This window comes from Lissotriton helveticus, chromosome 10 (genome assembly GCF_964261635.1).
Source record: "Lissotriton helveticus chromosome 10, aLisHel1.1, whole genome shotgun sequence".
NCBI classification, from domain to species: domain Eukaryota; kingdom Metazoa; phylum Chordata; class Amphibia; order Caudata; family Salamandridae; genus Lissotriton; species Lissotriton helveticus.
The window spans coordinates 904,561,342-904,585,207 of NC_136071.1; the positions used below are offsets into that span (position 1 = coordinate 904,561,342).

The 23,866-nt window shown below is 43.7% G+C and overlaps 1 protein-coding gene across 2 annotated transcripts in view; it reads left to right on the plus strand.

Moving 5' to 3' along the window:
- CNTNAP2 (contactin associated protein 2) overlaps nucleotides 1-23,866 on the plus strand; it is a 2,169,461-nt gene that overhangs the window by 1,247,914 nt on the left and 897,681 nt on the right. The gene's annotated exons all lie outside the window — the stretch shown is intronic.

A 23,866-nucleotide genomic window follows, 5' to 3' on the forward strand; every position in this document is an offset into this window, starting at 1 on the left:
GCAAGAACAGAGCTCAGTGTTTGAATACAACATTCTAAAAGTGGCATTTAAAGAATCACAATTTAAAATCTGACTACACCATAAATTGTGATTTTAAATAGTGATTCCAGAGACATCAAACTTGGGGGTCCAAGCTCTTCCCAATTGGGAATTTCACTTATGAAACGTAATGAGGTAATTCCAATGCTATCCTATATCATGCAGTCGTACTGCAGCCTGCCCCAGTAGCTCTTGGACCCATCTTCAGCAATTTCCTGACTACCCCCAGTGGTGCCTCGCAGGTCCTGGATACTTGATGTGGTTCTTGAAATTAAGCTTTTGGGCTTTTCGTGACCGTGGATGGGCCCATTCAAACGGAACCGTGCCGCTCGCATGTAAAATAAGCAAAGCTGCTGCCAGCCTGTCTCTTCTAACAGCAGCATTGATAGCCCATGGAGGACTGCCAGCGCAAAGCTCCAACCCACCTGTGTGTGATGCCTAGCATGTTCTTCGAACCACGCCGACACCACCCATGATGCTCTCCTTGCTGCCAGTGACCCTCTTCAATGCAAACTGTCCCAGGCCTGAACGTATCCCCAGGATCGAATCGATGCTCTAGTGGGTCCACCTCTCAACCTCCCCAAGTCTGGATTAAAACCAAACACAGACTAAAGAGTGGTTAAGCGGGGGAAGGAAAGGATGGGGACAGCAGGGAGGGAGACCTGTAGTGAGACACAAAGAAGGCGAGGATTAGAATCTCTATGCTTGTTCTACTGTAAAGTTACTCTCCCTTAGACCCCATCTTACACTAACCTGTAAAGGAAAATAACGATGTCCTGATGACAGGGGTGTTGAGCGTTAGTTCTCTATACACTTGCACAATGCTGAAATTACATGAGAATACTATTAGCACATTCCTGTCCTTATGAAGTATCACAAAACTGTATCTCATTCTACATGTGTATACCTGGGAAAGGCGAGGAACACACCATTAGCTCAAAGAGATACGAATCATGTATCACCCCTGTGGAGGAAAAGAAAACAGAAATCTAATGATGAGTAGAGCTACAAATATTGTCACCAACTCAATGCGGATATCAGTATAAACAATTATAAGTCATCCAAAATAGAATTCCAAAAGTACAATGATGGAGTTACGTCACTCAAAACATCAGAAACACCACTTCGGTGTTTGAACAGGACATGTAGGTTGTTGTTATAGCATAGCATAACCACGACCCCTCTCCCTCGCATGAACTCTACAATAGGATCAGGGGAAGAGTTCGCCAACGTAGGGAAAGGATTCAGAATGTCTCAAACCAGAGCTCTTCATAAGAAGCCCCAGTACACTATGAATCAACAAGGCGTGCAGAGAGAACTGGTAGTAGAAACCTAACATCCAAATCATCCACACGGTAATTGTTTAGAAAGATGCCTCAGCATCCACAGACTCCAAAAATGCTGAGGCTGTAAAGTCCCAAAATACAGGTAAATAGAAGAGTGGTGCACTCGGCACCCTTACCACACCAATTTCGCTCTCTGAGACGGCCTCCGTAAGGTAGCAACACCGGAGAATTATCGGCAGCGTCTTCTCCCCGATCTCGCCATTTTAGGACTTCCACATCACGTGATTGCGGAGTCCTGCGTGGCGTCCTGCGTGCTGCGCGTGCCGGGGATCATGGGAAGTGTAGTTCTTCCCTTTGCCTCAACGTCTGCCTGCGCGATCAGCGCTGACGTGTCCTGCAACACAAACGGAACTCTTAGCACAAAAACTTGAGATAGGAAAACTTCAGCGGGCCTAAAGTGGAATGGTATCTCATCGCAGTTGGCCTTAACTTTTGACTTTGATGCAGTCCAGAGTGACAAAATAGCTGTGGTTGGCTTATTATGCTTTTAGGCTATATTTTGCAGTTTAATCTTTAAAAAATCATATCTCTGGTTCTACTGATTGGATTTTTGTCTTATTTAATTTAATAAATTATGGTCTATTTTATTAACCGGGTGTGGGATCTTTTTGTGTGGTGTTTTCACTGTAGTACTGCTTGAAGTGTTGCACAAATACTTTACTCATTTTCTCTAAGTCAAGCCTGACTGGTCTGGGCCAAGCTACCGGAGAGTTGAGCGTAGGTTAATTTGGGGCTTTATTGTGCCTTACCCAGGGCTCACACCCCAATCAACCAGGAACAATATAACATTGGTGATCAGCGGTGAGGAAAGGAATTGTTTGTGCAGTGTCATACAGTGATTTGGTGTACACTACCATTCTATATCTAAGACCAATTTAAGTTTACATTCTCCTTGATAGGGCTTTTGCTTTTCCCAAATTCATTCCTATCCTTCCTGACTGTTTTTGTTCGTGGCCCTACCTGCAAGGATGGAGTTCAAACTTGCCAAGCTGGAGAGCTGCACTGTGGCTGAGCTCAAGGAGTCCTGCCAGGTGAGGTGGCACAGGAAGACAGAGCTCCAGAAGGCCTTGAGACCATGGACAGAGGCCCACCAGTGCCCAACAGATGATAAGGGGGAGAGGAGGATGAGACAGGATCAAAGCAGGACCAGCAGGAGAATCTTGGAATGTAGCCTGTTGAGGAGGGGGTAGCTATTTCCCAGGATTAAAATCCCTTTCGGTGCAGGGAGTATTGTATCTTCCAGGGGCCTAACCCCAGAGGAGTTGGAGGACAGGAGGGAAGAAAGGAAGATTAAATACCATTTTGTGTTTCTGCTTTTTGCACTGTGAGAAAGCAGTGGGGCGACGCTCCTCAGCCCTATTGGAGGAGCCACCCCTGGTGCATGCAAAAGTCTCTATCTAGAGATTAGATGGAGTACGCAGGTGTACTTGAAGTTTTGTGCCTAAACGGTGCCATATTGTCTGTAGTTACCTATTCACCTCTTGATTGTGTACCTTTGCCTACGTATGTATATTAAACTGTGTGCGTCTAAGGATGCCTGCTTATAGCTTACTGTGATTGATGATTCTTCTCTCACCCTCTTTCCTGTCACTCTCACGGGGACTGTGTGGCTCTAGAACTCCGTAGAAAGTAGAGATGAAGCAGCCCTACATTTCCAAAGTCTTTCTTGTATATTGCATCAATTGCTAGTATTGGATACCCAGTAATAATGAATATCTCTTTTTTTAAAAATCCATTTGTATGGCACAGGTCTTCATGTTTTTCCACCTTCCGTTGCAAATTCATAACATAAATGACACATTTCTAGAGCACACTTACAGCCTGAAAGTATTTATTAGCCCTATTGACATCACAGATGTTTAATGTCACCCAACTCAATGGCACGCAATGTAACACCTTAGGAAAGATGAAAGACTGATTCGACCGACTGGGATATAAACTTGTATTCATGAAGTTAACCACAGATCACTGCCCTGGATACATAATTTCACCGAGCCCTGCAATTGCTTCCCTCTTGCTGATCCCCGTTATCATTAAGGAGCAGTAAAAAGCTAACACCGCTAGCTCTGGAGTACCTTTCTAGTCTGAGTCAGATGTTGAGGCAATACTCTCACAGTCCTCTTTTCTCCTCTACTGTTTCGGGCAGTGTCTGGTAGACATGGGTCTACCAGATTTAAAAGGTAAACAATTCATCAATTGGTGATGAGCCCTGAACAAATAGTACAAAACATTATAGGCTTCCTCTTTCTTTGCTTTGTAGCAAAATGATCCAGTTCTTGTTCTATGTATTCGCTTTTAAGTAAAATGTATCCTTTGCATCACAGAAGCCCAAAATTCCCTGTCTTTTGTTTCCTTGTGCGGAACTTTTCAAATCTTTAAACTCTATCTTTGACTGGCTCAGCCAAGCATCTAAAGACGCCTTTAATTTCAATTCCAAATCCAATCTCTCATCTGCTTCAGGTGCTTGGCTCCACTGTTCAGCCCCGGGCATCACAAGCTTAAAGGAGGAGAGCGGTGCATAAATTGTTCACAGGCAGATATGACCTGCTAAGGCTTGGACGTAATCCTCCTGCCATCCTCTAACGCCGAAGCTGTCCTGTCAAAGGCATGGAATTTAGTTGTAAATGTTAGAGGGTGAATCAAGAATGGGAATTGTCATTTGCTAAGCTTTGCTGCTAAGCTTCTGCAGACCAAAATAATAATAATGTACTACAAGTAATAAAAAATGCTAATACATCAAATTGTAATTCTTAATGAATTAACTATATGCTGCAAACTTGACTTTGATGATAATTTCCTGCCAAGTTTGAATTATTACAAATTTGAATTCACAATTTGTGCTTAAAATATGTTCGCCGGGGGTATTACAGAAAATAAGCACTCCTAAAAGAAAGTTATATTTTCCGTGCTACTGGGAAAGGTTTTTCCTTCTCTAACACTACATACCTGCACTTTGCAAATCTGTTGAGGACCTGTTTGCACATGCAGTATATTTACCATAGTGGCAGTTATGACATCTTTAGACTAAAAATGATTGTATTTTAAATAAAAACACATATAGTGGAAGGCTCTTCAGCAGGGGTCAGTCACTTCAGAGGTCAAAAACACCAATTATGGGTCAGGTACAGTTCTAGAGAAACTCACTCCCAATCGTCTTGAAGGAAGTCTAGATAGGCCCAATACTAGCCTTATACTTGTGCCCATACTTTCCTCTATCATCTAGTGGCCTATCAGTAACTTGCCTCTAATGCACATCCTTGTACATTACCTTAAACACCACCAGATTTCGATCCCTCACTGCCAACACTGTGTCCCTCACCTGTGTACTTGCCATCTCTTCCATGCATGTCGTGCTGGCTGAAATGCATTGGGACTTGCAATGCTGGCCATTGCTGCTGTTTCAAGTTCCCTGATGATTTGTCTCATTTATGTATGTTATATTGCTGTCATGTAACCACCTTCAGTGCTCTCCATGTCTCTAACATCAGAGTCAACCTCTGTCTAGTTCCCAACTGTGTTCGCCTCGGCTCTTCTACTTGTCTGCCTGACAGTCTGTGTAGTCATCCAAATCCTGCTCTGCATTGGGTATACCCTAAAGATGAGTTAGTGGTGTCATATTCCTCAGTTGTTCCTGAGACTCTATGACTTGTGAATGGTCAGCATCCCTATTGCCATGATTGCCTCTATTGCCACTGTCCACTTCATCCTCCTCACCAGCACCTCCCACCTATACCTGTTCACTTTGTTATTCAAGATGTTAGAAAGGAAAAGTCCTTCACATAGTGAAGGATGTGTACACCTGCCCTGAGTGCCCTGTCTGGATCCCTAATGCTGGTTTTTGTTGGCATAGGCGAGCACAGGTCTGGCATGTGCACCATCTAGTAAAGAAAGAGGGGCCCATTTTAACCCAAAGGAAAAGGGAACTATACAGTGAAAAGAGAAAAACTTCATTAGGGCAGAATAATAAATTGCTCACGTCTTACAGTCAAAATGCCACATACAGACCAGGTGTTACGCTAATTCAACTTGCTTACCCCCATTATAGAAGATTGGACCATATGAAACTAGGAAATAATAAGCTAAAAAAATAAAAAAATTATACATTCATTTATTTATCATGACACATCATCATTAAAAATGGACCACATAATCGCAATACATGATCCTCCCTAGGGATTAAAAACAGGAATTTGTTCGAAAAATGTTAAACAATACACATCAAGAAGAGAGTAAAAACAATATAGACAAATACAATCTGTCTTTAGAAATTACACATCCGTTATGTAACGATGTCCGGAACATGGAACTAAAGCATTTTATAATTGAAACTCAGGAGCCATGCCAGTATGGACGGATTGCGTACTAGATGTAGGCGCCGACGCGTTTCGATGGGTGAATTTATATATCCATCTTTCTCAATACAAATGAATAGACTCTCTATAATTGCTATAAAAAGTTTTGTAAAGTCACCTATAGAAACCTATTTATAGTAGGCGTGTCACCCCATCCGTATTATATTCCGACGTTAACTTAAATGATCGGGGTTAACTTCCACCGTCGATTTTATTCTCCCTGTGTTGGAACTTCATGTTATGACTCAATTCTTATGCGTAGATCCTGGTCCACATATAACAGATCCAGGACGTCAGAATATGTGATGTCACTCCCGCCCGGGAGAAATTCTGCAGGGTTGCCAACTCTCGCCGATACAAGAATTTCAACCCTAATTATAAAAGGGAAGATAAGAAGGATAATCTTTCCCGAAGTCAACCACTAGAGAAACAGAGGCTTACGGGAAGGAAGGTTTACAACCAGTGATAAACCATTCGTGCTTCCAATGAAGGGTTGGCAACACTGTCGTTAGTGGGGGTAAGCGAGTTGAATTAGTGTAACACCTGGTCTGTATGTGGCATTTTGACTGTAAGACATGTGCAATTTATTATTCTGCCCAAAGGAAGTTTTTCTCTTTTCACCATGATATCGGCCTGTCTCAAAATTGTGCTCTATTTGGACCGGGAGCGGTGCCCAAAGCTCTATCTTAATAGTAGTGACAGGCTACTGCCTTCACCAGGAGTTAGGCAGAATGAGCTCGATGGTGGCAGCATCCTCTGTAATGATCAGTAGGAGAGAACAGGTAATTTTTGCCTGTGTAACTGGAGTGAGCCCACATTTGAAGTTCCACTGCTGTGTGTTTAACTCACCCTTAGTCTACATCAGTTTGGGTGTAGTAATGCACAGTGTGTGTGTGTGTTTTAGTTATACATGTGCTGGGTGTATGTGTATCTGTGAATGGCACAGTACATGGAAGACTTGTGGTCTCAATTTGGAAAGGCCCAGGGCTGACCAGAGAAACATGATGTAGAATTATCTCCCCAGACAGATTTGTATATTGCTTCATTCCTATAAGCTGGATGAACACACTGGAGTAATGGAGAGCAGGCTCTTTGTGCACTTAAAAGGGTACTCCTTGATTCAGAGAGAGGTCACGGGAAAGGAACCTGGGCACATCTTAGGAGGGAGATGGGGCTGCTAAGAGAATAATAAAGAGTTGGGCTGAAGCCCTGGGGTAACCTTTTGCTACACAAATCACTGGCAGTAAACCTCTAGTCACTACCATGGCCTGTGTAGTGGGTATATCAAATTTGGAGTTACTCCTGGTGTGCCAGACTGCTTTCAAAAGGATGTAAACCCCCAACATAATTTTCAAAGACTCAGACTCTAAATCACATTTGGAGTCAACATGTGGACAAGAAGGAGAGCTTGAGACCCCAAAAATTGGCAACTATCAAGCAGCCAGTCGGGCTCTGCGAGGAAGAGAAACTCTGAAAGACTTGTGCCTGTAAGCAAAACTGAGGACCAACGCCTTTTAGGCTCCCAGCTGTATAAAGGGACATTTCCCAAGAAACCAGGACCTCCTGCCCTTGGAGGCTGGAGTACCAGCACCTTCCTGCTTGCCAAGACCAGTGTGACCTGTCAGGGAGAGGAGAGCATTGAAGGGAGCAAAGTGAAGTGAGGAGATCCTGTTAAGTGGATCCCCACAGTGAGGTGTGAGGAGTCAACTGCTGCACTGATTATGTCATTGCGTGTGTAGGTAAAAGGTGGCTACCCCCATTTTTGAGAGGAGGGCTCACCCTCCTCCCCTGAGAAGCCTTGGACTAGGATCAACACACACTAACACTGAGAGTCAAGTAATGAAAGGGTACTTGGCCCAGTTGCTCACGATCCATTGTAGCACTCTGAATGGGGTTCTGGAACAAGGCCTTCATGTGAAATTGCTATTCTTCCTTCATTTTCCGGATGAAGGGATTGTGGTCTTTGCTCCCGTATCCTCCCTAGTTGATGGCTGATATTACATTAAACTCATGCAGATAGTGAAATTGATCACTGACCCATAGAACAAGGAGACCATGTATGAAGAGACATAAGGAAATGTCGGTCATTGTGATTCAACCTATGCCATGAAGGGAGTGGAGAAGCACAAGGGTGCTACAATATGCACTAGAGGGACATTGGAGTCCATCATGGTTTTGACAGTCTGTGAACCTGGCATTTTAAATGGAATGTTGGGACACCATGGTGCTCAGGCATTGCAGGACCCAGGAGATTGACCACGTTATTTGAAAATATGTACATAGGCAGATTGAAGAGTCAGTATAGTGAGCATTTGCCCCATGCATTACAGTTTATCTTTCAGCACAGGGAATAAGTGGCAAGCTTTTTGCTCAATGTTGACGCACCCTAGTGCATTCTGGATACACATATCACTGCACCAAGCACACAGTCAGAGTTTATGGACATTTTACACTTAATATGCCCTTGACCTGGGGTGCATTTGATTGCTTTACTCAAAGGTGAGATCACGTACATTCTGATTACAGGGCTAAGGGTATAATCCATAATTTATGTTTTCCATGGGTGCTCATGTGTTTGAGACTTGCTTGAGTAGAAATGTGTTGCAGGAACCGTGAAACTGGATGTGTACCACAGTGGCATGCACTGCACTTGCAATGTTCGCCGTATGAAGTTAGCAACTATATGGATAATATAGAAAACAGGCATCTTCCTCGCCTTTCATATGCAAGGGGACACCTCAAGTATAGTTTTCATGGAGGCAAACATCCATGCATAACACCAGGAAAATCCAGCATTCTTACAAGAATTCCCTTACTACACATAGATAAAGTATGCAATTTCCTCAACCTCACCTTACATATGGTTACATATGGTTATATATTTTCAAGGCAAAAGAGTAATTACATCACTAAATATCGATTGTGTTATTGTGACTAGCAGTGCAGTGGCATGCTGGAGATCCATCTACATTGGCCTTGATCAGTAGCGGCAGGTGTTTGCTGCGAGTGGCGGGGGTGAGGGGGCATAGAGGTCGCAAAGGGTGGGGGAAATATATAAAAATGATATGGTTTTAAAAAAAACATACCTTACCTTTTCCAGCCACGTCCCGTGTCCCGCTCCTCTGCTCCTTCCTTTCCTTCAGATACAGGCTTCTGGCCTGCTCTGTGGCCACACCTGAAGCTGCTCTTGCATGAGAGCAGCTTCAGGATTGGTCTGAGCGCTCTTGAATAGCGCTCCATGACAGACTGGGAGTCTGTGCCTGCTCTCTCCAATCCCAGCAATGCAGCTGTGGTTGGAGAAAGGTTCACTGCGCATGATGGTTTGGCCTGCATGAGATGGGTTGCAGTTAAGGGACTGCACACATCACTCCCCTCAGTGTTGACACCCCCCAGGCCCCACCCCCAAGACGACAGGAAAGGAGAAATAAAATGAATGTTCCTTTCCTGACTGTTTTGGAAGGGGAGACGCTCCTACGCCATAGCGGAGGATCCGCTGCTGTCCTTGATGCGTGTGCCACACTGCAGGAAACACTGGCATAGCCTGTGCAGGCCGCACATAGGAAATGGCACCACATCCCCAACTCTTTATATAGATCCAAGCTAGAAAGCCCGGCCTGTGTTGGACTTGTTGCTCGGTATCAGTCACAACGATTCATGGAATGTTTTCCTCTTTTAAATCGTATGCTACAGTTTCTTCCTATTAGATCATGTCCGTGTAACCTTTTGGTGACCTTTATCTGAGCCTGCTTCTGTAATAAACACCTCTTGACAGGAAGTTTAATGAGGTGCTATTTAAATTTCAGCTAGTCCTCGCGCAACTGTGCTGTGCTTGACCCAGAATTGCCCTCAGATGGTATCCCGTTTGGCTTTCTGAAGACCTCTCTGCTTTGACTAGAAATGTAAAACAGCGTCACACTACCCTATGTTTCCTGTCCTAGAATATGTATCTTTGGTGAAGTGGGGCATGTGGCAAGCCACATCTGTCTCATTCTAGTTCCCTTTGTACCTGCAATCACCTAATGGTCAAGACTTTTGGAGCTGGTGTCACTGGTGGTGTTCTCTATTACCTGTGGGAGTTGTTTTTCCTGTCTCACAATAAACATAAGTAGTTTACGCTTGCGCTAACCTAGATTGTGCTTACACTGTCTTCCTACTTGCCCGACGTCACGACATGTGATGACTATTGCTGTTTCTCTTGTTCTAAATAAATAATTCTAAGACTCACACGAAACTGACCAATGGCATTTCAACTGTCTCAGGCTATTATTATGTAATGTATCAATTCAGGTGCTCAGATATATTGTGTTACTACCATGAGAGGAACCTTGAATGCATTCTGCAGTAATTTTTTTCCTTGCTCGTTCCCTATTGGTACTACACTGAGAACAATGCATCTCTGCAGAAAATATGAATGTCTTTGTCCGATGTACTGTAAAAGGACATGAACATTTCTGTATGGAGGAGACTGTTTCCTCCACCTTTTAGAAGGCAAATCTATGTCAGATTTGCTTACTGAGTTCTCCATACATTTGATTTTTAATCCCTGCTGCTAATTTTGCCTATGGCATTTTTTATGTATTTGCATATAATTTCCTTATATAAAGCTTTGTAACGGTTGCCCTTGTCTGTCATTCTTACAAGAATGTGGCATTGTTACTTATTGGACTTGACTTATTGATAATAGTGACAGGTCGAGTCGGGAGTAACAAAGTCCATATGGGGACTACACCGCTCCCCGGTCCTAGGTATTGACATGCCCCATGAGCTGAAATCAGGATAAGTTTCACGCCGACAAACCTCTAAACCTGTCATAGCCACTGTTGCCTCCCTATGGGTTGGATGCTGGGTGATGATGGGGTTGCAACCCCTAGAAACCCTATAAATCATTATTCTGATGTTGGGTCAGGAATGCCTGTTGTTGCCCTGTGTGAAAAAATCAATGCTAGTGCTCGCTGACCAAGAGTAATGGATCTTCCTTTCTTTCTTTGTGCACCACCTTTCCCTCTCCATGGCACTTGTTAGATTTTTGCATGCTGGCGCGCTTAGTTGGCTTATGCAAGAGTTTAATTATTGTCAGCGTTGCGCTGATAACAAGCGTCGTTTGGAATTATTTGTTTGGTTCCACAGGGTTCATGTGTGTGTACCTATACATTGTTGTTATCCTTTACCGTTCATTTTTGTTATAACCCCTTTTAAACCAGCCCTCGTCCCCTTGGTGTGCACATGCCCATATTTGATGTAGTCTGTATGAGTGTGATGTTTGGTAATCTACTCCGTCTCTCGTCGACCATTTACAAGTCGAGGCAGTAACAATGAATAACAGACAATTAAGAAACAGAAGACCGTCACTGATGATGCTGGGTAGGGTGGTTTTGTAAACTATCTAGTGTGATAGGGCTACAAGGGTACACCTCTTTCTTCAAGTAAGGAAAAAAGAATCCATGACTGCCAGCATGGCAATGACAGGAAGGGGAAAGCTAGATGGCTCAGGTTGCGAAAGAGGAGGCACTATTGCAACGGGAAAGAGGGAAGGTAATGCCCTTCAACCCCAGAGGCTAAGGGTGACAGCTCACAATAGATAACATAGGCAGGCAATCAATAGAAACAGGAAATGTTGCTACAAACACAGCCATCGAGAGATGACTTCCATCATGAAAGGAACTGTTTTAGAAGACTTGGCACTCGGTCTGGCCGGACATTATTGTTAAAAAACATGAGTGGTTTGACTCATGAATACTACAAAGAAAAGGAATTCAGTGGTGAGGAAAGTGCTGTGGTAAAATTAGTCCTAATATTAGGAGCTGTCAGCAAAGTAGCATGCTATGGTCCTCTCCAGTGTTTTGGGCCGTGTGGAGATAATGAGAGAGAAGCAAATGATGAAGTGCAAAAGTGATTGGCCAATTCTCACCCCTTAGTCAGCCAATCTAAAACAGCTCTCTGCCTATGGTGGAGTGGGCTAACAAGTGCAGATGTCTTCTCTATATGAACTCACACAGTACTTCTCTCTTTCGCTTTCTTTCTCGCTCTCTCTCTCTTTAAAGTTGGCCTACAATTAGAAGTGGATCTCCACTGGGAGAAGCTGGGCTGAAAAGGGTAGCTAAAAGGAGCAGTAGTCAGGGAAGGGCAGGGCAGTACTGAGATCTTCGGGCCCAGGATCTGAGCAGCCTCCCAACTCTGCTTGTAGGTCCTGTCAGTGCACGAAGGGGCAGGAGAGCAAACAGTAGGAAAGGGAGGTAGAAAAGTGGAAGGAACTGATATTGCAGGACACGGGCAGGAAGGTTGCACTGTAGAATATGAGTTACATAGGTTTGCAAAGGTCCGAAGAGCACCCAAAAGCACAGAGTTCATGACATGAAAGAGATGCCTGGTACTGAAGAGTATACCAAAGGTAGTGGTGATACCTAAGATGCCATCATGAAAAAGAGAAAAACTGGGGCAGTCACTAATTCCTCTTATGCCCACTCCTTGTTTTGCTGCATATTCACCTAGATCCTATGGACACGGCCTATGCGCCTTTCATTAGTCGCTGCTTTCTTTATTAATCATTTTCTTGATTATAATTATCCGGTTCATCATAGAAGCACAGCATACATTAAAGGTCTTGTTACATTTAAAGCAGCTGCAGCCTAGCAAGCAGAGCCCTTAATCTCGAGATGAAATTATATAATTTCACTTTCAATCCCCTCATCAACCTTTGTCTCCTTCCCCGGCACCAACCCTTGGTCCCCAGCACAGTGCCATATTCCTATTGTTGCACTCCTCGGGCAGACACAGACACAGACACAAGTGCAGTCCTCGGAGAAAGCCTCAAAAGAGAGGCCCGGGCAGCAGTTTATCTTGTCAGCAGCTTTGTCGGTGTGCAAGGAAAAATGCTATGTTCAAGTGGGTCTCTCGGCATTTTCCTCACCAGTTTTAACAAAAGCAAGTTCCATTCCGATGCTTGCCTGCTCCCTTTCCTGTGTAAGCAGATTAGTATAGCAGCTTCCGCTTCCCCCCATTTGGTGAGTTCCTTCTTCCAATTCGGATAGTGTGGACCGATATCACTCTCCAAAGTCCTGGCGAGCTGCCATTTTCTATCGGCATGCTAGATTCATAACCCTCTTTTTCTTTGATTTACTCATTATTACTAATAAGCATGTCTTGTGGCTCTGGGCAATCAACATTCCTTTCACCCTTTGTGAACATGATGATTTGAGTCCAGTCCAACTCTATCGAGAAGCAGGACCAGAGCATGTACATCAGGTCTGTAGGAAAGTGGGCTATTAGTAGAAGGGGGTATTCACCCTCAGCTAGTAATAATACCAGAATCACTTATGGGGCCGTCAAGTCTCTTTAAATTAATACTTGCTCAACCCTTGGTAACGTAGAAAATGAGCAGCCAGGCTTGATTTAGGAGGCAGGCATGTGGAAAGAAAGCATTTCATGCCTCTAAAACATAAAAGACAACAGAATAAAAATCCAGCACGATTTTAGAAAAATAGAGAATATTTGATCTTCAAAACAACATAAAAGCAATAAATAAATCATTGTAGGGAACCAAAGATATGAATTTTCAAAGATTAAATACAAAATTATGCATTCTAGCTCCAAAAAAGCTTAAAGCACCACTCGTGGCACTCTGGTTGGCCAGGACCGGGACAAACTCACAGTTTTATGATGACCGCAATGGAGTATGGGTCAAATAAGTAGAGGGTTATGTCTTGGCCGAAACTTTACTTTCTGACATCTTTTTCTTGGAGCTTTTCTCTCAACAATGAGCTCTTCAGTAGGTCCTCGGGCATCTCAGGTCAGAAGTTCTATTCATTAACAGAGGTTTGCTGTAGCACAATACCTCATGAGCTTTTGGAAGTCTTTGTCCTTGATGTCGATGGTGAGGAGCTTCAGAGCTTCCAGCGGGATAAATCAGCATGTTCAGGCTGATTCGCGAGTGGACGACAGCGGCTTGATTCTTAACGTCAAGCCGGTGTCCACCTGAAGATTTTCTGCAAAACTTTGAAGAAAGTTTCCAAACGTTGAGATCTGATTTGTTCTGAGTTCTTGTGGGGAAAAGAAGTGTCTACTAGCTCAGGCAAGGAATTAGAGACCCTGGCTTGCCTCTTAGGGGCTAGGACTCAATTTCCCAAAATGCACCTGCACAGCCCAGGCCAATTCAAGTTGGAACTGTTCAGTTTGGGTGATCCACTTTTTGGCTTGGCAGGTGACGACTTTCAATTCTGTAGTCCCTTTTGCTGATTGGGGAGTCCACTCCTTTGCTTTGAGTCAGCAAGTCCTTTCTTTTGTGGAGCCTTGCGAGTCTTTCTGAGTGCAAGCCTTCTGTCATGCAGTCCAAGGGTCCAGCAGGGCAGTCCTTCTTCTGCTGCTCGTACAGCTCTTCCATATTTATCTTCCATTTTTGTCTGGCAGGAAGGAGGAAACACCCCAACTAATAGTGGTAAATTTACCTTCCTCTGCTATGACTACTTCCAGCGAAGTGTGGCATATGTTTGACCCAGAATGCACTGTTCTACCAAAAATCAAAATGGAGAAATTCTCTCCTTGGTGTGTGTGTCTGTATAACCCAATACAAAGATGTGGCTAACAACTGACTACACTCCCTTTCCACCTCTCTCCTATTCTAATTAGGGGGGCTTACACCTGGCTGGGAATCAAGGAAGTGGGGGCTGGCCTGTGAAATCTGTTCTCCTGCTTTTGAAGTCCAGCTTATCTCCCCAGACACTCGTCTCCTGGGCATTTCCAGGAAGCAAATCTCCTGCCACCATTGGTTGTATTGTTTCCCCCAAGGCATCATCAAACCTGCTCGGGTATCAGGTTTGCTCAGGCTGTCAAAGGCTGACCAATCAGAAGAGGCTGCTGCAAGGCTGCATAGTAAGTTCTAAAACTACTTTCCTGAAAGTTACATAAAATCTAACTTTGGCAAGGTGTTGGATTTAATGTGACCATTAATTTGATTATTTGAATGGTGTTGCTAGCCAGCTCCACTGCTCGCTAGCATTGGAGGTAAACGTTATTAAATTTAATAACTCCATCCCCATGTTGCCATGGGGCTAGCAGCACCAAACGACTTTGGCTATATTTCCTTACTAGAGCATATAAAACATCTTTCATATTGACCGTACTTTTTATATCAGTGTACCTTAACCGTTGTGGCAACTAAGGTAGAGACATTGGGGTGAAATATAGGTAATAAAAAAGAGTTTGGAGGTACTTTTAATTCCAAAGTTGAATTTAGACATAGTTTTATTTTAAAACCAGCCTGCAAGACAGGGGTGGCTTTAAAATGACATGAGACCCCACAATAGTGCGTGCACACTTATGTTCATTAAGTCAAGTGGAGTCTCTAAATCTACATGTCCTTCCATATACTAGTGACATACAGGTAGGTTGTCTCTACTAATTAGAATGATACCAATTACCTTATATCTTTGAAGGACAGAGCACTGTCCGTGGGACTAATTACCAAGGCCCAGGGCACTTTCAGTGTCAGTAACCACCAGCATCAGTCATAAAAATGGGGGTGATCCGGGCAAAAATAATGACTTTCCTACAAAGTCCACACCATGTGTTTGTCATTTCAGGCACGTTTGTAACCAATTTGTGCAGCTCGTTGTGTGTTAAATAGAACCCATGCAAAATATTCAACTGGACGAGTTGAATCTTTGCATTTCTAGAGAACTTTTCCGGTTAGCCCATCACATATGACCATTCCTTTTCAGTGAGCTACCCCCAATTCAACAGACTTGACCTCTCTCAGAAGCCACAGATCTACCAAAATCATACCCACACTTTCCCAATAAATTTACATCATCACTGTATACCAACTTCAGCAGTAATGAGATGACTGCATGAGTGTATGGTGGGCAATTACCTACTTTTAAGTACCCTCTAAATGTCCTCATCAATGCGTTGAAAGTCAAAAGCTACCCCAAATTCTTGATGTAAGCAAGCTGTGAAATGGCACATTTCTGTTCAGCAATAGGACTAGCTTTATAATGCCTGCACCCTCCCTTGTCATCAAGTCAGTGTCTAGCCACCATATCAAATTCTGATAGGCTTCATAATGGTATTTCCAGGTCAAATGCTACCTTGGTGCAAGTTCTGGAGAGTTCCCTATGACAACAATGTCTGGTCACGTCCCCATCAGACTACCAATAATTTATGCTTGGTTGAATGCTATAAAAGGTGTTAAAAACACATGGGTTTCCTCTGTCTCTAGCATATATCTCACTTCTAAAGCCTTCATGCCTTTCTGCCACTTAGCCCTATCAAAATTGACTCGCCATGTAATACAGCTTGAAGTCTGAGGTATTCGTCCCATTTTCCATTTTAGGTAATTGCAGCTTACACAATGAGGTTTTGTGGCTTTTGCTCCCCATAAGAGATTAGGTAGTATGCTCTTTACTTATATAATAATTTCATGGGCAGTGGCACAGGCAGAGCTGCAAAAAAACATAAAATAGTTTGGACAAGATGATAATTTTGGCAAGCATCACTGCTCCTAGTCAACGGGGGCTTCAAGAATGTTTTTGACTCCCAGGTGGTGGCAACAGCTCGAGATAGGTTAACAAGTCTGTGTCACTGTGATAGATTTGAACATCCAGATAGCACATGGTGACTGTCTCCCATATGAGGGGTGATTCAGTGGCACCTATTCTACTGATTTTTAGCCAATCTCAATGGAAAAAGACATGAATGCTGATATTCACACTCAAATTACATATGTTTCGTGTTCTGTTCTTTTCCTGATATTTAGTCAGAACACCATAGACAAAGTCAAATAACAATGTCCCTTGGCATTTTTTCTGGTGAGGCACTAGCACCTAGATATAGCACAAGAATGCTGCTGTTGTCTATGTAAATGTATTGCGATTTATATAGCGCACGTATCACCCGAAGGCATCAAGGCGCTTGCCTTGGGAACCCGTCCCGGCTTTTTCCCTGTGAGATAACCCCTACTGGGTATCCCCAGGGTGAAAGCCAGGCATCACGCAGCGGGTGGGCCGCCGTAGTGGAGATTAAGCAACTATTGCCCAGAGTTGCAGCGTGGGACCCCATGATTAGAATAGGCATCGAGGCGAGAATTATCGAGTCCGTGGACATTTTGGGCTCAGGACCCTGCCACGTCGGGAATTGAACCCTGGTCCCGGGCAAGACCTCTGCATCAGGGTCTGCCGCTCTAATCAGTGAGCCACACTCCTCCACTGTGCACACATGTCCTAATATATAGCTGAGCACATGATCAGATAACAGACACATGCAGCAAGAGTTCTCAGATAAGAGCACTGCAGCTGCCAAGGTGTAGAGCATTTATCTATGTATGCTGAGGTACGGGGTCTGCCAATAATACCAGAGATCTTATATATATATTTGTTCCCCTGTGATGCCTCTCCTTTACTGGGAGGAGTTTTGTTTTTTACATGTTCGCGCTAACCAGTGGCGTGTGGGAGTCCCCGTTCTACTTGTGGCCGGAGAGATGCTGGTACCAGCTGCTGCAGCTTTTTCCTTTATCCGAGTTATCGGAGCTACTCCGGCCCGCCTCGCTCTGCAGAACCAGCCATGGGCTGCTGTCATGTGCAGCTCGTGACTTCACGAGTAATTAGGTTTACTTAAACCTTAATCTACGGCCCGGCGGTCTCTGCATTTGGGGCTTGACCGTTTGGGGACACAAGGAAGCCCGAAGGCAGATATCACAAAAAGGACTTTTATTCGGACATCCCGCCCCTTTGAACTACCATCAAATCCTACAGGAGCTGACATTGGATTAGCTCTCTCCACACAGCACTCGCCTGTTGCAATTGCACCCTGGGAACTGTAGTCTGGAGTGAGGCTGCCATCATGTGACCTGTGGTCAAGCGGACTTCCGCCTATGGGAGAGGCATCCAGTATTCAAATGTGGGGGTGGAGCAGTACCCTTTACTTGGCGGCATCTGAAGAAGGCTCGTTAGCCGAAATGCATTATGCCCGTTTTGTTTTGCCTTATTAAAGGTCTTCCAATTGTTCCCCTGTGAGGCCTCTCCTTCTTCTTTACTGGGAGGAGTTTTGTTATACTGATATATATATATATATATATATATATATATATATATATATATATATATATATATATATATATATATATATATATATATATATATATATATATGTATTTATGTATATCTTTAGGTTACTCTGTCTTATGAATGACAGGGTTTTTATGACATATGGATTATTAACCATGCTAACTGTAATGTTAGTATGCATTTGAGTGAAAGGGCGTGTCTAGTTACCACGATCCGTCAGAGGGTCAAGAGTTTTTTATTCTGGGGTGCCAACTCACTTGTTTCTCTGGTAAGGTTAGGAGGGCAAGTGAGGCACTATAGCTAGTCGGACTTAGACCCCTGGGTACTGAGGTGTTATAATGACTCAGTCCCTACATACTGATGTTCTGTGGTTCTAAGCATAGCTCTGTTCTAAGAACAGAATCCCTGCAACAGTATAGCATGGCTTACTGACTTTAGAAACCCTCAATCTGCACCCTGAAGAAGTACATAATTATTGGCTGCGAAGAGGGAAGTCTTTCAGAGACCAAGAGGATGAACAAGAACTAAAAGAGAAAAACTTATGTAAGATTTCATTCTTCCCCCACCGGCTTGCATACCTACCAAATACACAAACTGGCAGCCATTCATGGGAACTCAGCTTCAGGTCATGTGACAGCCGAATTTCTGGTAATAAAAGATGAGTACAAATTTGAGCCCTTCCTGGATGACATTCTACCTTTCTCAGCAAGAAAACTATATGTTCAGTTTAGAGTTGGTACCCTTCCACTCCGTGCCTTTACCTGCAAATGGTCAAAAACTGCCTCACGATGGTGCCCAGCCTGTAACTATCAGGAGGATATGGAGCTCCAGGTTACGAACCGTCAAGACAGCGCTGGCTCATACAGTTGTGCAGGAACCTAGGGTTTGTGCATTGCCAGGAGGCATTTAGAGTTTTGAAGTTTGACACCCGTAAGCCCATCAGTTTTGCTGTTTCTCGATTTCTAAATTCAATGTGGCGCAGGCACTGGACTTTCTTAAGGAACAGTTACACCAGATGCAAATGCACACACTGTTTTTACTTCTTAACAGTTCAATCAAAAAAAACTTTTTAACCTTCCTACTGTTTTAAATTTTAACTATGTAGATGAAATATGTTTTTATTCTTATATTCTATGTGAATTTTGTTATCGACAATGCGATTGTTACTGATTTAACTGGGTTTATTGTTTCTATGACTTCTGTTAAGCACTCCATGGCCCCCCAAAACCAACTAGACTCTCACTGGACTTATGCTGTGTTTCCCTTTACCCGTTATTTTTCCTTCTGTCCTTTTTCTATTAACGCACGTGCACTTTGTCGAGGCTATTGGCCTTGGTCATATGTCATTGCAGATTGTCATTCTGGCATATAAAGATGATGCACATGCACTTTTGTACGTTGGATGGATTCCGTTTCTGAACTGGAACTGGCATACCTAACTATTAACCAGGTCATATTCTTGTCACCATTTTCAGAATATTGTCTTCCCAAATCTGGCTTCTCTACAGCCATAAAAGATTACCCACAGAATATCATGCATGGTGATGTGACGGTATTTTCTCGACACTTCATCCCTCTTGCGAAAATCTTCCTATAACCTAAAGTCCAGGCTCCTGTTTCTTTCTTGAATCAGTGTGCATACTTAATATCCTGGAAGAGTGCATTCATGTGCATTCTACTGCAGCCCTCCTTCATTTTTCAGGTGTCTGCTAGGCAGACCTTTTGTTTCCAATACTTAGCATATTCTTAGAGAGGGCTTAGTGGCAGCCCCTTGCTTATGATTGTATGTTTTTTTGGTCTATCTCTGTTGTCTGGTCTCGATTCATTGATTTCCCTCCCTATTCTTGTTCTTGGCCCCTCCCCCAACAGCATTTCCGTCTCTATGTTTTGATTGATTGAATTGTATTCTTACTTGGGACAGTTGAGGAAACTCTATTGTTCTTTGGTATTTATCACGCTACAGAAGTGCATGTGTTTCCATGTTTTGTCCCCCTATTCATTTTTATCTCCCCCCTCTTGTTCACACACGAGGCTCACCCATATGCTCTCTGCACTAGTTCCCATCCTGCTCCTCATCCCAATGTCCCTATGTTTTCTTTTTACTTTCAGGGCCAGGGAGTTGCAAAATGCTGCTGGGTGTCATGCTCTCTTTCTCATACTTCATATGCATTCCTTTCATATTTTCATATTTTAATTTACCATTCTAACATACCTGTCCACAATGTTAGAATGGTATGCATGTGAGATGATGTGTGCATCATGACTCATGCATCACAATGCATGTATATGTATGTCACAATTCATGAGTTGCATTGGCACCCAGCTAGGAATGGGTTTCCTCTTATAGAAAACCCATTTGAACATTGACGCGCACGGACGCATATGTGATTTGGTGCATGAGTTTAAGTGCCAATGCCACCATGTATTGGCAAACCCAATAGCTTAGAAAATAAAAATGAGACCTATTGCCTTTGCAAATTTGTTGGAAAGGGATCCTCTATTTTTAACTGTATTTTAGGTCTTGATTGCACCCCCTCTGGCACTGTTTGTTGGGAGTGTCATTCACAGAACAAATAGCACATACTTATCAGCCATTGGTTGATGTTTATGACTGTGTATGAAGATTTTCCACCTCACCAAAATATATTTATTTGATTAGAATAAAAGCTGTTGAAGTTTTTTCTGATGTGCAATTTTGGGGGACAAATTATTAGTGGGTATTAATAATTGTAATGCTACATATAGTCGTAACTGATGTTAGGCTACATTTCATGCGAGACATTATTTTAAAATGAATGAAGAATCTGGAATTCAGCTGCTCTTACTCTTGTCTTCTGCCCTCCCAATCAGTATCCTGCTGCAAGTAATCTCTCCCCACTGTATCCGCGGAATACAGAATGGTTTGACGCAGGAGGCGTACGGAGGCGTACTGTATTAGAAAGCGTGTATTGTGAATTAAACTTTCCATCATGTACCTGATGTATCATTTTGAAGGATTTCCACTGGATGTTACGATGTAGATATGCAAAGGAACATAATTCTATGAGCTATTGTGTGAGAAAGGTTTTATATTAAGTTGTACATCTCCGGAGTGCAGTTGCTGAGGAAGCAAATGGAAGATTTCTCTTACCTTAAGAAGTCGGGTTGTGCAAAGAAAATTTTAAATTATGTGCTTGTGTTTGATTTGCCAATGCAACCCAACCATGATCGTACCATGCTGAATTTGCAGTTTTAAAAATTGCTAGGCAGAATTTGTGTATAAAAATGATTCTAGTTGTGAACGATCGGGTGACATTTCGTTTATCCTCCCAAAACTCGTTCCGATCATTTTGAGGCTTTCATTTCCTCCCTTGAGATGCAGTCAGTACTCTTTCTGAATTTGACACTTAAAATTAAAAAATATCATTGTCTATATGGGCATTTTACTATGGATTTATTGATTCTGTATTCTTCACCGGAGCCTTTATTTCAAATACTTGCATTTCTGGTCGCTGTATCATTTTTATTAATAATTCTGTAACAAACCCTTTAAAATCTATTTTTGATCTCCAATTCAGGTATTAATGGTCCCAGTTTCTATTTTGACTATACTATGCTACATTAATGCTTGTCTTGATGATGAGTGTAGTCTTTTACCACTAGATCAACAAGATGTCTTGGGATTGAACTGACACAAGTAAAAATCAAGATGCATAAATATTGGGGCTCCGACAATTATTGCTGTGCAGCTCCCACAGCTATAGGAGTTCTGCTTTTTCAATTGTGCGCTGACAGTACCCTGAAGCATGACAGCACCAAATCATGGCACCTCTGAGGCCCAAGTGCCACAAGCTACAGTGGCACATTTGACATACATTACTATTCGATCAAGCACTCCCCTGGTGTGGGAAGATCATCAAGCAATGCTGATGAGACCCTGACATGTAGAATTGAGGTAGGGGAGTGCCATACTCCCATCTCTGGGGCCACTAGCTCTAACTATGGTTCATAGCAACACAATACTTACACAGTGTCAGAGCTTTCCATCTTCGGAAGTGACAAGCTGGGGTGCCTCTCTAATGCAACTTATAGCCCTTCGCTCCTGTCCCACCCTCCAGAAAGACAAAGGCTTGTAGGGTCCATATATCTTCCAAACCATAACCACAGAAGAACTTCAAAGACACTACCTACCGACAAAGGAAAAGAACTACAATGGCACAATGACCAGCCAAGTTAGACAGGTTTCCACTGGCAGGTTTTCAATGATTATTAACATTGCTTCATTTTAGTATGTTTAATTTAAAGCTCTCAAGTTGCCAAATGGCAAGCATGCTGGGCAGACCTGGGACCTGATTCACAAAAGTAAACTTAGAGCAGAAGTCTAAGGGGCTGCACCAAAGCTGCGCAAAGACCTCCTGGCTGATTACGATTTTTTCTTGTACAACCTGAGGGTCCTTTTGCTTTTCCCATGGTGGTGCCCTGAAAAAGGCCACTGCAATGGATACGACAAAAATGTTCCAGCATGGCATGGACGGTGACGTCCATGCCGTGCTGAAACTGGAGAGGAATACAGACGGGGCACCTGTTGTGCCCCCTCTGAATGTATCCCCATGGCGGGGGAGGCATGGAGCCCTTTAGGGCCCCTTTGTTCCTTCACCGCCAGCCTTTTCATGGAGGATCTCCTGCCATGAAATGGCTGGTGGTGGCAGAATTTGTAATAGGCTGAGCGGGACTGTGCCAGTACCTGCTCAGCATATTGCATTGAGCCTCTGTGGTTCCCTGGCGCAGCCGGTGGCCCTCCCCAGCAAAATGAATGAATGATTTAATGAAAAGGGATTTATCCAGCGCAACATTGCCCGTAGGCGTCAAGGCGATAAAACGATGGAATAGGCTGTGAGGAGAGGGGAAGGAATTACAGATAGGTCTCCCTGAAGAACCAGGTCTTTAGGGCTTTTCGGAAGAGAGAGTAGGTCGACTGACCTTTAATATCCGCCGGAAGGGTATTCCAGATCTTGGGGACAAGGGAGTGGAAAGACCTCCCGCCCCATCTGGCTTTGTAAATTCTGGGGATCACCAGAAGATTTTTGTTGGCCGATCGAAGGACCCTACCAGGGGTATAAGGTGTTAGCAAGGATTTGAGATCTTCCGATCCACCGGCATACAAGGCACGGTGAGTAAGACAAAGAACCTTGAACTCAATCATGGCCTGCATAGGGAGCCAATGAAGATCCCTCCTAATGGGGGTTGCTGATGAAAGTCTGGGGGCGTCAGCGAAAAACCGAGCAGCTGCATTTTGTACCACTTGCAGGCGTTGTACCTGCTGTTTATTGATACCCAAGCACAGTGCGTTGCAATAATCTAACCTAGAGGAGATTAGTGCTACTGTGGCGGTTTTCCGGGCCTCTGGGGAAAGATAGTGCACCAACTTTCTCCTCTGTTATTTAATTTGTATATTGCCCCCCTCATCTTCGCCCTTCAACAGCTGGAGGTCTCCGTCTACAACTATGCGGATGACCTCCAGCTCATTTTTTCTTTATCCTCATCCCCCGAGTCCATATCCAATTTCCAGTCTGTCATGATTTTCATCCGGGACTGGATGAACTTCAACCACCTTAAGTTAAACCCCGACAAAACGGAGTTGGTGCTGACAGGTGGTTGCTCCAGTCCCTGGTCTTCTCTCTTTTGGCCCCCCTCCTTAGGTCCCACTCCCACTCCGTCTTCCTCTGTAAAAACTCTTGGGTTCAAACTGAATAACCAACACTCCCTTCATTCCCAAGTCAGCTTGGTTGTGTCCTCGTCTTTCCTCTCTCTCCGTACTATCCGCAAAGTCTCTCGGTTTTTTTCTCCCTCTGCCCTTAAACTCATAGTACTGGCGATGGTTATCTCCCGCTTGGACTACGGCAATGCCCTTTATTGCGGCATGCCCGCTTACAGCGTGCGACGACTCCAGCTGGTCCAGAACCAGGCGGCCCGCCTGGTATTCAACTTGGCCAAATCACACCACGTCACTCCCCTCCTCAAGTCCCTACACTGGCTCCCCATTCGAGAACGAGCCCAGTTTAAGCTGGGCTGCATCACCTTCAAAGCCCGGTCC